At 34.8% G+C, this 18,672-nt stretch overlaps 1 protein-coding gene across 3 annotated transcripts in view; it reads left to right on the top strand.

Annotated features, from left to right (window-relative positions):
• Positions 1-18,672, top strand: part of LOC105381482 (rho guanine nucleotide exchange factor 17) — an 84,167-nt gene that overhangs the window by 45,401 nt on the left and 20,094 nt on the right. The window lies entirely within an intron of this gene.

Genomic DNA, 18,672 nt, shown 5'->3' with positions numbered 1-18,672 from the left:
GTGAAAAAAGGTATATACTGAAGGAACATTACACTCCTGGCATTCAGTATAAAAAAGCATAGTTCGACTTTGTATTAAATCATTCAATGCTACTTGTGAGTTAATGAAATTGTTTCGGAGAACTGTTTCAGTTCTCCTATTATAAACGCTGGAAAATAAATCAAAACATTAAAATACATTGATTCAAGAATAAATTATGCCTTCTTCATAGCTATCATATGATGTGATGTTAGTGTGAAATGATTGATACCTAATTATTTTTTTAATAGCAATCTCAGTTATAGGGATATAGGGTATTTCGCAGATTCGCAGAAGTATATTCACGTACTACATACTTATAAGATAAGTATATATTAGACTTTTATTGCACACTTCAACTAGGCTATGCCGTACCTTCATTTCAAATTGTTTATAATTTGAATGAAAACTGTAGAAGTGCCAGTACAAATCAACGTCACACCGACGTCATCTTGCCCACAGACCACGGGGCATTGGGCTGATAGGAATTAGCATCACAGATTCAAATTAAAACGATTATTAATAAACGGTTGTGTAAGCGAACAAATATAGGTACTCCAGGAATAGTACCCATATGACGTCCACCAACAAATAAACAAACATTTGGTTAGGATGCGTTCACTTGGTGTCTAATTTTGTATTCTGTAAGGTAAGGCAGTCTGCGAACGTCATGCGTAGCAGCCTACCTACGCAGAGCAAATCTGCAATGTTCACTGTAGAACTCCTAAAACAAACTAGTACTGTAGTGTAACTTTTGATAAATAAGTGTTAGAGAGCGCGCCACTATATACTGAAGTCTTACGGGAAAAACGGGAACTAATCTAATCATCATTTTTTGAAATTTAGGTCTATGAGTCGCTTACAAAAGCCATTGATAAGTACAATGCTCCTTTAAATTTAACCATGTTTACATACGCAGCTGTAATTATTATCTTCAATTTGCTGAGTTTTTAACCTTTTCATCTTTCTCATTCACTGTTCCATTTGTTTGTTACATCTGTGTGTAGAGCCCAATCAATACCTTTTCGTTTTTCTTTATACATATTTGCGTTTGAACCGTTTGATCTACCCTCATTCATCCACTCTTCGCTAAAATGCCAACCTTTTCGTCACCCGCATAATGGGTGCATATCAATAGTAAGCAATTTTGTTCCCTGAAAGAAATCGCTGACTATTAAGGCTTCTAAAATAGTATAGATTTCAAATGGCTCAGCTAATGAATGATTGAAATGTCAACTGTTTAACTTTCTTTGTAGAATGAAATGCCACAGTTTTCTAAAACTGATCCAATAATCCATTATTTCAGACATCGACATGGAGTCTCCGTTACCTTGACGGAAAATAGGTCGCAAGCAATTTAAATAATGTTGTTGTGGCAAAACAACGCGCTATACGTTAATTTAATAATGAAAGCGTTATTCCAAATATTTAAGGCTGTACGGGCGTTTTTAACATTGTGAAGATTTCTTTATACAGGGTGTTGCAAAAAGGGTATACTAAGCCGGAACCTACATGTGCAGCATGGTTTGTAGTTTATACATAGATGGACTTAGCTTTTAATTAATCTTATTACTTAATACTCAGGCCCTGTTTCACAATGTCTGGTTAGTGGCTACCTGTGAGATAAAATACATGTTGTCACTGTCAAAATAATAATAACAGAGAGTGACAGCATGTATTTTATCTCACAGGTACCAGACATTGTGAAACAGAGCCTTAATATTTATTTCATTCAGAAGGCATATTTAAAAAATATAAGTAGTATTTGAGTAGCTGCTTTTAATTAAAATATAGCACATACATATATCACGCGGCATGTTTCGTAAATGTGTGTCGAACCGAAAGTAGCTTGAAATACCTACTGTAAGTAATAGAATGAGGTATATCTAAGCCCGAAACTGAAATCAGAATTTGAAAATTCGCGAAAAAAAAATTTCATTTTCCATGAGAAACTTTGTTGGTCACGTGACTTTTACTATGGGAAAATATTTCACGCGAAAACGCGAATTTCCAAATTCTGATTTCAGTTTTGGGCTTAGATATACCATGCTGCACATGTAGGTTTCGGCTTAGTATACCAATTTTGCAACACCCTGTAGAATTGGCCTAGAGAGTTACTCTAATTTGACAAAAAAACAAACGAATGAGAGCTGTCATGCAATCGGTAAGTTTACCTAATGCAATAAAAAATATTTACTGCAATATGATAGAGTCGTTCAAGAGAAGCATTCCGTTTTTCGTAAGGTATGGTGACCGCTCTGATGCATGATACCAACAATTCAAGAAAGAACAAAGTGTCATCATTATTAAGTAGTATCTAATGTGATTGTGAAATATCTACGGCGCTCTCACCTGTGCTGCTGTGATATTAAAAACATCCTTATAAAATACATTATATACCTAAATTATGTCACCAAGATTTTCACGTTAAAAAGTTTGATTTTGCAAAAAAAAGCATTCAATTTTCATAAATTCTAACTATTATTTTATATTATGTTAGAATTGTCTCTTCCATCCGAATGTTGCCTGGTACAGATTGATTTAAGCAATAAGACCGCCTCTTTTGTACTATTTTATATATAAGTTGTGAAATTGTAATGTTATCTTTAATGGTGCAAAATAAAGAGTATTCTATTCTATTCTATTTATTTAAGAATCTGTAAATGTATTTCAATTGAATGCTATTAACAGAATACTTATAATCTTACCTAAAATAATATCTTGTGAAATATTAAATCAACTTCAAAATCAGTCTTACCCCGAGTCCACTGAAAAGATAAATGATACAGAAAGCTTCGAAACTTAATTGCTTGTAAGGGGTGCATGATTGATTGCTTCCTCATTGGCAACTGTGAGTTACTACATTTAAAATTGTACAGTGCGACAAACGTATCTGTTCCGGTGAAAGCGAACTAAACTGATCCATATCTCATTACTTACTAATGAATTGTATATTATTAAAGATTAGATGGGTTTATTAACACTGCAAGAGCGAATTACCAATACGAGCAAACATAAAATCTTATAGAATGAAGAAATATTATACATTTTTGTTCACCGGAACAGATAAGTTTGTGGCACTGCGTACATCGTACTTTATTTATATTCGTATAAAGCATACACTCATGAACAATGAAAAAGTTTGTGACAAGCACCAAATTAGTTACTCTGCAATATTGAAGTACATTCAACAGCGCATCAGAATATTACCAACTAAAAAAGGAAATAATATGCTCTTTTAAATCTTATATTATATATTTTTTATTTGTATGTGGAATTCATTCATTCAATTCTTAGCGTGTTTGTTTTGTACCAATTTTCATATCTCTTATTCTTAACGTGTAAATTAGGTTCAGTCAGAACAGCGCATAGGCCGTTTAGACCTTGGGGATATGCACTAAGGTTCCAATCGCGAAAGGCACATAGGTACACCCCCACACATAATATTATAATAGAATTATCGATGGACAATATCACTGAGTATTGTTTTATTTACTTGGCTCTATTCTACATACACCCGTCAATATAATGTTGTGATTTCTTGTCCGTAGAGCAAGCAAGTGGGTCAAATGTTATTTATAATAAACGGGGATTATCGAGGACATACGTTATTAGAAACATAATTATTGGATACAATGTCGAGATATTTAGGTTCTATCAATGACATTATTATAATTCATACATAAATAAACTTTATATAAGTACTTGACACTAATAGCGACTTGCACCAAAATCTAAAATCTAGATTTAGAGTTAAATCTCGATTCAGGCCAAAAATTTATATGGATTGATGTAATATTTTGGTGCAAGTTGCCCTAAGGCTCAAAAGTTTGGCAAATAATAGTCTTAAAAATGGCTGATTTATTTTTAATATTCAGAAAAAAATATTAAATTACCTAGTTCAAAAAATATTGTAATACCTTTTAGTACTTATTTGGAACCCTCAACTGTAGGTATATAGGGTAATGGTACATTTATTACGGAATAATAAGACCACTCAATGCTACATAAGTGTCTCCAGATTTTGCAAATTTGCAATCAGCACGTGCGACGGCAACAGTCACGTTCCCAGAGTCGTCTGGAGAGTGCGTATCAAATATACGTATAAAATGTACGTAGGTACCATTATGAACACACAAAACATACTCGAAAATAAAAAGGTTTCTGTTCCTTAAGCGTTTTAAGTACGCCATTAAATCCGAATACCTTAAGCGACTAACATGTTACTTTATATCACTCTAACTTTACTGCTATTGAAATAGACTAGACGTTTCAGTCAAACGAATACCAGCCGCGTCCAGTATGCAATAATCCTTCAAACTGTAATTATAATTAGTCGTTCCTACAAACCGCTTCCCTAATGACACAGGATCCACTTGATATCAACGGAACAGGTATCTCGTCCTAAGACAAAAGGCGATCAACATACCTACACATCTAGTTCACGTAATGGCTTTCCAATAGAACAAGGAGTTTGGACTGTATTCGCTGGGCGGAGAGTCCAAAGAGGGTGAATACGCAAGTTGGCGCGTCGCTCCTGTAACTACAGAGTTTCAGAACGAACCAGTGCCGCGCGGGGCGCCACCGTCGATGGTGGGCGTCGCGACGATTCTGAACTGAACCCGCGCTTTTCACCAAAACAGAAAAATAAAAACTAATTCTTCACGAATCGCTTGCTGTGTTCCGAATTTGAAAATTCAAAATTATGAATGCTTTTGTGCGAGTCGTTAATTAGTGTTCGAATCGAGGATTGACAGCGTTCAAAAAGTGCGATCGTGCGGTTTACAAATAACGATACAAAAATAGTATTTTATATGTGTTTTACGTTTACGGTACAGATTGGGTATGGCGGTGTTTCGGTATAGAAAATTGCGTGTTTAGAGAATGATAAAAATGATTTGTGTATGCGTGCTGATTAATCTGTTTCTTTAATGATTCTCCATTTTTTCCCCAAGAATTCGCCGCGACGGTGAATAAAGTAAATTGGATTTGCCTTTTCTGAGAATTTCACGATTTGGATTGCTTTTCTTATTACCTAATTCCTTTTCATTCATGAATATCTGCTTCTCTCAGTGGCGTCGTAAGTTTCAGTCAGACTTATTTGTTTGGTGGAATGATGTTGGATTAAGAAATAAAGTTCGCTGCAGCCACTTTAAACTTTTGAATTTTCGCGCATTTCTGCGTTTTGTTTACTGCATTTTATTACATTGCAGCCACTATAAGCTTGTTTTCTCATTACTCATTTGATTAAACATAACCTTTCTTCATGGCTGCATTCTAGTAGTTCTTAGGTATCTAATATAGGTACCTAAGTACATACTTAGAAATATTACTATTAAGTATACTTTAGTATATTTTAGTACAAAGCAAACCGACATAGGAGTAGGAAGGTATGTACATTGAATTAGTCTGAATTCTAATTAATTATGTAGCTACATAGCTTAGTTAATATAGGTATGTTATTGATTTGAGTTTATCTACATGTTGAATTAAAGTGGGAGAACACACTGTAGAAAAACACCTGAAATTCAACCCCTAACACTTGGATGTTGACGGTGCAAGATCCAGTGTAACCTACTTGTAAATATATCACATCAAACTAATTAACTCGGTCGGAGTTCCAATCCATAAGAGATACAAACACAGACAGACACACACATTATACTTAATTGTATCACCCCTCTTTTTCGCGTTAGAAGTGCGCGTACGTATTATGAGAATGCCTGTACTAACGCAATAAGAGTTTATGTGTAGGTACATACAAAGAGAAAGATAGAATGTGAAATAAGTGACGACCGAATGGCGTAGTGGTTAGTGACCCTGTCTACTGAGCCGATGGTCCCGGGTTCGATTCCCGGCTGGGGCAGATATTTGTTTAAACACAGACATTTGTTCTCGGGTCTTGGATGTGCCCGTAAAATGGCAATAGGCCCGCCCCCTATTACATTGGGACTAACATAACACCCTGGCGAAAAGTGGGTGCAGCAATGCACCTCTGCCTACCCCGCAAGGGAGTACATTAGTACAAGGCGTGAGTGCGTGTGTGAAATAAGTGTACAGTACGGGCCATTATCCGCCGTAGGGAGAGTTCGAAGGGTAAGGTAATGGGGTACGAAAGGACAGGTTAGAAAGGTGAAAACGACAGGTCGCAGTAAATTGATTTACGTAGGTTATCCGTGTAGTCTTACTGCCAGTTTCCACAGCTCTACCTACCGATAACTGGTAAGTACAGTGCGACAAACTTATCTGTTCCGGTGAGAGCGAACTAAATTGATCCATATCTCATTACTAAGTAATGAAATGTATATTGTAAAAGATTAAATGGGTATATTAACACCGCAAGAGCAAATTAACAATACGAGCAAACTGAAAATCTTTTAGAATTAAGAAATATTAGACATTTATGTGAGCTGTCACCGGAACAGATAAGTTTGTCGCACTGTATATCACTTGTTACGTCACTTGGTAGGCTCCTTTCTGATTTTCTTCCTTATGGGGAGAATGTTACCATCATTATAATTTTAAATATACGCATGTTTCTGAATAAAAGCACCGTAATTATTAGATCAAAGGATTTAAGATGAGTGGATCAAGATGTTGATTTTCGTGGACACATAGAAATAATGACATCACATGAATAATAATAATAATTATAGGCGTAATTTCCTGTTCTTATAAATATGAATAGCTTTGTAATGTACAGACCTGCTTATTTATACCTATGGAGATAAAAAGACATGTCGTAATGAATGGAAAAAAAAATGGAACGTAGGTAATGAGGAAAGGACGAAAACACATCAAAATAACTTTATATTATAAGTGGTCCATTCGAGAAAGCCAGCGGCAGGTACATAGATACTCCCTCGCAGAGAATAGTCTATAAACGTATAAAAGTACACGTTTTCACCAAGAAACACTAATGTTAATATTAAAAAAAAAACAAAATGCCTGAATCGTTTTTATTTGTAGACAATAGAATGTTTATCTTTCTCAAAATTTGTTGATTTGACAAAAATGTTATGCCTCTATGGTAAAAATATATCACATGAATTTTTTACATTAATCATTAATATCATCGTAAATGTCAGTCAAGCCCTTACATTGTTTTAACCCCAAAAAGGAAAGGTTGTTGAAACGTATCCATATTGTATGAGGGTTAATTCTGTAAATGGTTCAGGTAATACAAAGTAGGTCACCTAAGGTCACCTACTGCTGTATAGGCACTTTTACAGAATGGTGCTTTTTTTAGTTTTACTTTTAAATGTTTACACAACGGGTGAACGTAAGTTTTTAAATAAGTTTCTAATTTAATACCAAGTTCTTTTCTGGATGTTACAATGTAGGTACAAAGAGGGTTTTTTATTTATTTTAAATTCTTAGATTAGGTATACGTAGTTTACAGTGGCTAATGTTTTGAGTCTGAAAAATTTGAACAAATTAATTTAATCGTTCTAATTTATCACAAAAAGTAACAATTAAAGTTAAAGAGTTGTCACCTTTATGTTCAGCTATTCAAGTTGTTTGGAAGGCCATTTCATTATGTATTCTATTCTAATGGCCATTGAGTTGAAAGCTCATTGAGCAGACATTTTCATTTAAAAAGGTATCCAGTAAATTCGAAGCACGTTTCCAGTAAAGGAAAAACATTCAACCGAAGTTGAGGAAACAGATTAGGAATAAATTGGGAATTTTGACTGGAAAATTACTTTCATCACTAATAAAAAACCATCCTACTTAGATCTGGAAACTCTAGGACCTTTCATAGAAACTACAAGGTAAACTATACTCTGTCCATTACATATTTGACGACTGCAAAGGAAAATCCACTTTACTTACCAGACATAAGGAAACGCCATAAATACAATAACATAGTGGAAGCTCTATAGATATTACACATTAAAAAGATATGTAACACCACTAAACCTCTGTAGGACTTGTCTTAAATTTTTTGGTAAGGTTCTTTAGTAAATAAAAATCTAGCTAGCCATAATTCGTATCCGAAAATCAAAAGTTTCATTACAGATCACAGTCTATCTAGCCACCATTATTTATTTTTCCCAGAAAAATCCGCATCGTTTTCTTTCCTGAAGCGTTTCAATTAACCCTCTTCAGTAACGGTTTACCCTATTTTTGCCAGCCTTGTATCTGACAGGACCCCAAGAAATATACTGATGAAACCATCCGCTCTATTCTGTGCTGCTGTAAATTTTGTTCACTTTAAACGTTGAATTGAACCGCTTTAAATTGTTGGGACTATAACAATGCGAGAACGAGAACTATATTTTTTTAAAGAATTATTTGAATGAGTTTTTCATAGAAAATATGTCAAATTATTTAAAAAGTCAGATGAGACCCGCGAGAGCCATGAATTTGATTTCGTGCAGCTAAATTGAACGAACTGTACCCTTGCAGTTTATTTAACTTACTTAGGGCGGATTCGGCCAACGTCGAGTAACTTTTTACTCACGAGTAAAGTACCAGTTACTCGCGAGTAAGCAGATTTTGCATTCTACCAAACCTGAAACCAAGATAACTAGCTTATCCCAAGAATAAAATGTTATACCGCCAAAATTGACCGTGTAACGAGCTTATCCGAGAGTAATTTTGTAATGGCGGCAGCACATCAGCTGATTAGAAAACCGTCATAATGACATATAAACACATCTGTCAAAACATAAACAAAAGTACGTTAAAAGGCAAAGTCTCAGAATAACAACAGCGAATAAAATATTAAAACATAAACAATTTCATACTTTTATAATCCATTCAAACTAAGTTGGCATGTCATTTCTATTGCATGCTTTGAAACGCAGCTATTTTTATTTTAGTTGCATTACAGTTTCGTTCCTCGTTCATTCAATTTAATCATGGTATAACTTGGTAGAATGCAAATGTACTTATCCTAGATATTTACTCGCGTATAATTTTAATTCCGGTATAGTTATTCTCGTGTAACGTGATGTTTGGACGAATCCACCCTTAGATAGATAACATTTCCCAGAAACGATAACTTTCCTTTTCATGTAAAAGGAAAGCGGTAACTTTTCATTTAAACTTTCATCCAGAACTGACTGTGAATAAAGTTTATGAGTTAAGCGAAGGAAACATCCCTACACATTTCACAGTACAGTGAAGAGCTAACTTATGTGTTTCTCTGGCACTCATAATATCTAACAATATGCTATTTAAAAAGTACTAAATTTCATATAAGTGCGTAAAAATGTGTAATAAATAAGTACCTAATATTAAATAAAAGGTTACATAGAACATAGATAACAAAGTGAAGATAAAGATCCTTCGGTCCCAAAAACTTTGATATTAAGATTTGACGTAAGTACCTACTTATTTATTTTTTATAAGTACTGTAGGTATATTTTTTTTATATAAAAGTGTATATACACATTTATAGAGTCAATTGTACTATAGCAGAACAATAAGGGTGTACAGAGCGTACATTATAGAGTATACACGTAAAGTACCTGAAACCTAATACAGACTAGTTTGTAAGGGCTCGTGTAGACGTGGCCTTGCCATTGTTAGACACTTGTGTAACCGGCTTTATTTGATGAGCTCAAGTACTTTTGACTGTGGAAAAATCCCTATTGTATTATGAAATACGTGTTTCGAAATCATTGAATTGTATTAGTGAGTGTAGGCCTAGAAACACAATAAAAAAGAAAACATCAATTCTGCTGACAATTAAAAACAGAGGTAAATATTCGTAGATGAATGAGTTGTAAAGTGTACTTAAATAAATAAAATCCATTGTCACCCACAAAATAAATAAGAATTTCAATTGAACAAAAGGCTTAAGCCAAATTGAATTTGTATTTTCTGTTCCCGATTTTATTTAAAAAACACCGCCCCGTAAAAAACGCCATGTTGAAACATTGGATTTACATACTAATACCCAAACTGTACCTCTACTATAACACTGATAAACATTTACAGTACGATAACCTCTTAAAATTCAATCCAAACAATAACCTGTGTGATATATTTAAAATACCAAAGACCTTAAATATGACTTAGTTACCTATGTGACCATACCGAAGAAAACCCGACCAAAGAATAGTAAAAAGTTAAGTTTCAAAATGCGTCCTGTCTCCAACTAAAATCGCAACAATGCGTCGCGATTGCCTCAAGTTGCGTCTGAGCGACCCCAGCCCGGGGTCAGTGAACTCTTCGTTCCACGCCTCTGACTCTGATGATGAGAGCTCCGACCGCGGCAGCCGCAGCAGCCGAAGCACCCTGGACGATGCCTCGTCACTGCCGCCCACTATTACTAATATGCAGGTAAGACCGGGAAAATGCACAAGGAAAATTATGTGCGAAAATTATGCGCTAAATCAAGATGTGCAGATCTCCTCACGATGTTTTCCCTCACCGTTGGAGCAAGTGGAATAAGTATAATGTACTTTTTTAAATTACTTATTTCTTAAGAATTTATTGGTAAGTACATAATTATGCCAGGATTTAAACTTGCAGCCTTCAAACTTCACTGAGAAGATGTGAATGACATGAATAAATCCGTTATCGACTCCTAACTACGACTTTAACTATAATTATGACCTGATAATACAACAAACTTTTATTCCTAAATGAATCAATAGAGACGCACAGCACTATTGAATGACCGCAAATATTTGTTCAGCAACCGTATATTGCAATTACGCAGAACCGTTTCATCCCTAGGGACGCAATGACACGACTGATCGCCCATACATTTAATGAATTTGTGCTATTGTTTTTGGGAAACTATTAAACTATGCTAGTCTGTCATAAACGCGACAATATCCGAAATGGAAATACCTACTTACCAGAAATTAATGTCTTTGTTATTTTGGTATGGTATAGTGATCATCGTCTAAAATATATAGTTATTATGTATACAATATAAATAGGAGTAAGTAGGTATAGTCATTGCCTAATTTATATTCCTTCATTTGCATAATTTAAGCACGTGTGTGGTTTTCAGGATATGAATATTCATAAAGTCGTAAAGGCTTTTTTGATAAAATAACGTCACCAAAATTAATGAATCTGTTAGCTCAGTTTTAATATGAAATATCTACCCGCCTGCCTCCTAGAGTAGTAGGCAAAGATCATTTTCCTTGGTTAAGTGCGACCCAATTTTGCTGACACATTTTTTCTTATCATGCTCATGTGCAAAATGAATATAAAACATACCTACAGTGCGACAAACTTATCTGTTCCGGTGAGAGCGAACTAAATTGATCCATATCTCATTACTTACTAATGAATTGTATATTGTAAAAAGATTATATGGGTTTATTAACACCGCAAGAGCGAAATAACAATACGAGCAAACTTAAAATCTTATAGAATTAAGAAATATTATACATTTATATGAGCTGTCACCGGAACAGATAAGTTGGTGGCAATGGACAACATTTCATTTTCTTTACCCTATATTTTTATTAGCTATTCGGAAAGTTTATTAAAAATTAGAGGACCCGTATTTTTTATTTTGTATATACATTAATTTTTGCATGTTGATTTTAACTTTAAAGTTAATTATTTTAAAACCGGAATTGACGTCACATATTAGGCTCAATTTTTAATTTTGTCTTTTGCCTTAGTCTCAAAAAAAAACATAAATGACACTGACAAGTGACATTTAAACTTTGTTTACATGTCAACCAACAAATGGGTCATTTTCAAATGACATTGATATTGGCGGAATTTACTGTTCTAGTCACGCACAGTACAAGTTCCATACAAAACAAGAATTATTTATTTATTTATCGTATGGCTTCACTGGTTACATAAAATAGTATTAAAATAAGGATTTATACATGTCACTAAAAACTACAATTATTTAAATATGCAGTAGCGCTGCTGGTGAGGTTGGTAAAGTCATCGGCAGGCATATTTTGTGATGGGACACTCGAAGACGATGTGGTCTATGGTCTGTTGTGGGTGTCCGCATTCGCAAGCTGCTGACTCGCTCCACCCCCACTTATGCCAGAGGTATGCACCCCATGTCGTGCCTGTTAGTTTTTGGATGATGTTATTCCTGCTCTTTAGTTTCCCTGCCAACTTCTCTAGGTGATGTTTGTAGGTGAGACTTCTATCCAGGGTTACCCCCAGGTACTTAGGGTAGAAATTGTGTCGCAAGATGGTTTCTTGGAAACTCACCTTAAGCTCTCTATCGGCTTGCTTATTGCAGAGATGGAAGCAGCAGACTTCTGTTTTTGTTGCACTAGGACAGAGACGCCAGTTTCGGTAGTATGTTGCCAAGAATAGAAATAGGCATTGATATTTCTGATGATACAAAGTACTTAACATGTAAAAAAATAAGCAGAAGCATTTTTCAGAAGCATTTTTTCAGCTGTGTAGGCGGTGGCATGCTCTGGGACATATTATATAGAGGTCATCTCTTAATACGTAACCTTTTTATATGATAAATAAAAAAATAGTCAGAAAGTGTCAGAACAGAATTTATGAAAATGACCCAAATAAACAACAACATCACGATAAAAAGTCAACGTCAATAAAAAATGAAAGTGACAGTTACTTTGTTTTTAAATCTATAGGCTTTGATCATCAAAATGCATCGCACCTGATGCATGACGTCATCAGCACTTTTTTACTATTTTATGAATTTCTCGAAAATGATAGGTACATCCAAAAAATACAAAAATATTTTTTTTAGTTGCCTTTAGAGCTAAATCTCGAAATGGTTTTCGATTTATAGCAGCTTTAGTTTTTTGAAATGTTTACCATTATAACTGTCATTTATTTCGGCCGCTATCCCGCTACATCTAAGCCCAACAGTGATCTGTTTGCAGATTCCGAGTTATCTTGACACCTCCTAAAGCTTCTAAAATGTACGTAATATCTTAGTGACTGAATATTTCGTTTTAAACTCGAATTAACGACTGAAAAATTAATTTAAGGTGTGAATACTGTGAATCTAGAAATATAGATTCAGTACGTTTACTAAAAAAATATATTTATGATCTTGATTAATTAAAATAGGTAATAATCTAATATTTTACAATACCAGTTTCAATTCGTTTTTAGGGTTACACGTCATAATAAGTCTGTGTAAGTTATTTATTTTATAATTTAGAATTTACGCTTTAGCTCTGCGCTATTTTTTTATAAATTGACCCTTAAAGCTCTGGAAACGCAAACCCTTGCTGAAGACAACTTGTCACATACAGTGCTAAGTAGTTAAGAACTCAATTCCTTTGACTGGATGTCTTTTGTTTTACGTGCTTCTGAATGGAAGATACTTAAGCTTTGTCTCACGATGTTTTGTTGTAATTAAAACCAACGACTATGATTAAGGTAACGCCAAGATAAACAATGAATCTTAGATGAAAATCTCCGTCAGTGAAGGCAAGGTTTTATGATCGCATGGTTTTAGAAGTGCCACTGTACCTACTTGTTATTCTATGTATAAACATTGCAAGGAAATTCTTATAATATATATAACATTCATTCGAATTAAATAGGTACTTAAAGATTTTAACAATTTCAAAACCAAAAAGAAGTTTTTTTGTTTAGAATAATTTACTAGAATTCTTGGTTGTACACTTTCTTCAGAGGGTCCGACTGTATTTTATATTAAACGAGCTTCGCTTCGCCTTAAAAAGTTTTCCCATGAGAATTCCGGGATAAAAAGTAGCCTATATTATTTCACAGTGTCTAGACCATCTGTATACCAAATTTCATTCAAATCCGTTCAGTAATTTTGGCGTGAAAGCGTAACAGACAGACAGACACAGTTACTTTCGAATTTATGATATTAGTTAGGATTAGGATTATTTTTTTGCCTTCGGTAAAAGAAAAAAAAATCATGTAAAAAACCTTCTGTATAAGTACACAATAACAAAGTTACACATTACAATAAAATATCCCTGTAATAAATCCTTTTACCATTAACTTCTGGGTACTCAACTACTCATGTTTTTTATTTAAGTTTAAATAAAACTCTACAAAGGGACTTTTGCTTTGTCGTATGATTTGCTTGTCTCTTTTATTTAAGTTACTTGGTAATTTCCCATTTCCCTGCACAGTGAATAAAAATGCTTATTTCAGACAATACACAGTACAAAATTTCAGTGAATTAGCAAAAAAAACACTATTTCTAAAAGTGTCATCCCCTTTTTGCTTGCAGTGCCATTTTAGTAATATTCTGTACAAAATATAATATGATCATAATAGTATTTTACATACACAGTTAAGTTATCTCTGCTCTAAGAGCATTATCACTTAAAACTGTAACAGTGCAGCGATTATAAGATTCGAAACCTCCGTTTACGTTGCGTATCGTCAACTGTCACTGTCAAAATGTAAGTCAAATTTGTTAGTTCCAAAAGTTACATTTGTTTTTTCCATTAGTATAGTTTAGAAAATAGTATCGAATCCTATGATCGCGCTTCAGTAAGCATTTTACCCAGTGTAAGTTCAAATTGTTCGATACTAACGAACGAACCGCAGCCCGGTGTCCAAACCGACGAATATTAAGAACTACGCATTTTATTTCTGTCGATAGCTACTTATCATTTGCTACGCAAAACAGAAATAGCCCGCACGATTCAAATAAAAGTTTCCACGCAGCTTTCAGCCCAAGCTCGGTGGCGTAAGGACAGTTTTCCCTTGACTCGGGGTGGAAAAATCGATTTGAAATATCAAGGGCTTAGACATAATTAATGAACAATTTTATCGAACGTCCAGAAGCGCGTTTTATTGATAGAGATAACGCAAAAATATATAATTATATTAAAATATGTCTGTGGGTTAAATTGTAGTCGCTCGTAATATAATTTACCTAGTTTGCAAATATTCTTGTACATAAACTGTTTTATATGCTGAAAGATCAAATTTGTGTAGTCTTTTCGGCTCACGATACTATTTAGAACTCTTTTACCATATCGTAGTAAATAAATCACATGAATCTATAGAAGTATAGTTCAACAGTCACTGCATTTGGTAAATTGGTGTGGAATCAGATTTCAAGGTAAAGCAAATTTGTAACGTGTACTGTCAGCTTCGCAAGTAGCAACTTATACACTTTTGTACCTTGTCTAAGTAAACCCCATTCAATATCCCCTCCTCAGTAGTAGTCGGCCTATGAGTAGCAGTAGTGTTACTCTATATTGGCAAAAAACGAACGAACGAGAACTATCATGCAAAACGGTTCGCTTAAAACATTGTGACAGAATCTTGGTTAGCGCAGCAGTGCTCTGGAACTTCGTTTCACGCAATCTAGAGTGACCCCAAGACCCCTGAATACTCACAGACGTAGGTTTCTGCTAAATACGAGTATGACATGGCACGTTGTGACTGGCTGATTTGTCTTTACTAAGGACTAAGTTCATTCTTAGTTAGAGTTTCTCAAATGATATATTTTTAGGTGGCCACAATAAGTAGTTAGATATAGGAACTTAAGCCGTTTAAAAAGGTCTGACACTTGAAACAAGAAGGGAATACTTTCGAATTAAATATGTGTGGGGACATCTCACATACGGGCATCTGACCCATACTAGGCAGAGCCTGTAATATGGGTGTCGGACCGCTGGCATATCTGCACACATAATACAGGGTGAGTCTTTCATAACGAAAAGAAATTTTGCTTCCCCATACAAAAAATGGTTGTTTACGTGCAATTTTTTTACGGCAATATCCCAAGGTCATCATAACAAAAGTTGTTCAGAATGAAAAGCTCTGTGACATACTTCCGGATGTGCACCTATCAAAGACTCACCCTGTATAATTATAAAACAGTATAAGATAACAGTTTCCCATGGACCCTGAAACGGTTAACATAACAACAGAGCCATGTCCCACAGCCATGATTTGAATAAGTCCTTCAGCGCTATCAACGGTTATATGGCCTCGTCTTGTTTAGCCGAATCACCGATCGATACCGCTACCGGGGGTTACTCTACATAACGAAAATTAAGTTTCAGAGTGCTGCTGCGCGAGCCACGACTCTATCTCGTTGTTTCAAACGTGCCGGTGGAAGGAAACCACTCGTTCGTTCGTTTTCTTCAGTATAGAGTAACCCTCGAGAGTTAGAAGAAGTTTTCGCCGGATAAATTGAGAGTTGCGGACTCCTTAGGGATGTTTGGAGGTTGGAAAACAGGATGAGACGCGGTATAATACGACACAAGTAATAGTTGACTTGTGTACACAAAAATTAAAGCTTCCTATCCCATTGCATTAAGAATAAGTACAATTATAGAGTCTACAAAATATGACGTTTTTTTACCATTTTATAAATCAGTAATCACGTGACGACGAATTTTTACGCAGAAGCTTAATTTTCAAAAAGTTGTTTAGAATAATGAGCTGAATAGGCCCTTTTCGGCTTGATGTACCTATGACTTTACAATCAACCAGTATGTATTTACCCCTAAATACATACTGGATGTATTTATGTATTTAATCTGTGCTCCTTCTGTGTAAATGCAGATGAAACCTATTCCTGCAATGACCCTGAAAACATAACATAAACACAATGATTACTAAACGAAGAGTTTTATTACGTATCGCGCGTCAAGGAACATTAAGTTTCAGCACTAAAAGAAGTCATACCTACAGTATGGTAAGGCGGCGTCCATGTAGAGTGAATTCCTTTGATGCTAACCCCTCGTCAGTCCGGCAGAAAGCGTCCAGTAACTTTTTTATGAATAAGGGGGTTAATGATTATTTTTTTAATTATTTTAGGTCAACTAAATTATAATAATCAGACTTCTTGTTTTTGGTATCCCGGCTATAATGACGATTTTTATATCGTGTAGACGTGATGTAGATAGACTTCAAAGTGTACAAACACAATCCCATCTTACCGAAAAAAAAACGAAATTAGTAGATTTCCAAAAACACTGGAGGGCAGTGATGAATAGAATACGAGTTATTAGGTCCTTAGAAGTTGATTGATTTTTTTATGGAGTCTATTTTGGTATCCCGTTTAAAACTAACATAATTATTATTTCTGAAACAGAATCACGAATTGTGAAAGCTTTAAAATTTTTACAGCCTCAGTATGACTGCACCTTAACTTGGTAGTAAAACAGGTCATATATTACATACTATAGGTTTCATGGCACGTGCTACAAACACTTTATTGATGTGTAATAAATGTTATGTATTTGTTTATATCGTTATTGCTGCTTGTTACTCTGGTAGCTCAGTTCTTGATCACGCCACATAAGAAAGCTCTGGTTCTAATGCTGCGAAACCGATTTTACCAAGCTTATTGTGTCGGGGACAAAAACTAGTGCTAGACTAGGCTTTGTCACCGTGGTGAAAAGATTGACGAACCAACTCCCACTCGAAAACAAACATCATCATCATCAGCCAATAATCATCCACTGCTGGACATAGGATTCGATTTTCGATTCAACGAACACAGTGTGTTGGAATGTGCGTGCTTTCTATACAAAAGGTGATACTTACTTACAAACAACGTTCGTATTATGCACGCATTCACGTACAGACCGAGATACGGGGTAGTGTGGTCATCGTAAATGATGTGTACAAATTTCATCTATCCCAGTATCTATTTCCTCACTTACTACCTATACTATTGGAATGAAAATAAAAAAATAACTTTTGCTCTATAGATAACATCAGGTTTTACTTCGTATTAAAAGATATTGCAGGGGCAGAGCAAATAAAAACTACTCCGAGAGAAATGAAATGAAATGAAAATAATGCTTATTGGTATTGGATTTGAGATTCGATACTGAAGGTGGGTTTTATTTACTTTATCAAAATTGATTTTAAAAGCAATAATATCAGAAAATAATTAATATACTATTGATACGGAACACCGATGAACATTGAGGGTAGGTATTCTATTCTATTCTAGAATAGAGGGTAGGTATTATTGTGTTAAGGCACTATAGTCGAACACCACTATTTAGGTTAGTTTATAAGAAATTTATACAATTTAACTTCCACAAAATCGTTATTTACACGTTTTCATAATTTACAGTTTTAGTTAGATTTTATATTTTTTGCTATGTCATTAAGCTCGCTGGAATTACACCGTAATTCGTAAGTCGAGAGTCGAACCCGGTATACCTTCGGCACAACAGTCAGCGTTCCAAACCACAGTTTATAGCTACAAGAAAAAAAATGTACAGTCAACCTACTTGACTTTTTATTTCCCACAAGTAAAATTTATCATGGCGTAGAGAGCGGCGGAGAGCATCATATTTCGGTGTGGAAAACCGAGTCTATAAATGTCAACTATTCTCTAGTGGACAGCCATTTTTCTTTTTAGTATGATTAAAAACGTTTTATGTGGATGTTGGCTTGTGTGGTACCTACCGTAGCTTAGAAACTGATTGACCGTTTTGGATGCAGACTTAAGTTTAGCTGATTAGATGATTTGATCGTCAGTGTTCGTAGTCATGATCCATTCAAATTCAAAAATTCTTGACCTAGCCGGTTATTACTTAACCTTATTTATTTAAGCAATATGAAATTCTGGATAGAAAGCATGGAAAAACATTATTTTTAATTCGGCTTACCATATTATTTCTGCAACATCCTGAAAGTAATATAATTGACATTGTCATAAGCCCGTAATCGTCCAGTGAAATAGTAGGCCTTTCCATCTTCAAAATGTGTAGGACGTACACTAACGGGCAATGAAAAGGTTCC

This window comes from Plutella xylostella, chromosome 7 (assembly GCF_932276165.1).
Source record: "Plutella xylostella chromosome 7, ilPluXylo3.1, whole genome shotgun sequence".
NCBI classification, from domain to species: domain Eukaryota; kingdom Metazoa; phylum Arthropoda; class Insecta; order Lepidoptera; family Plutellidae; genus Plutella; species Plutella xylostella.
Note: the sequence above shows the minus strand (reverse complement) of the source record. Positions and strands in the feature narration are given on the sequence as shown.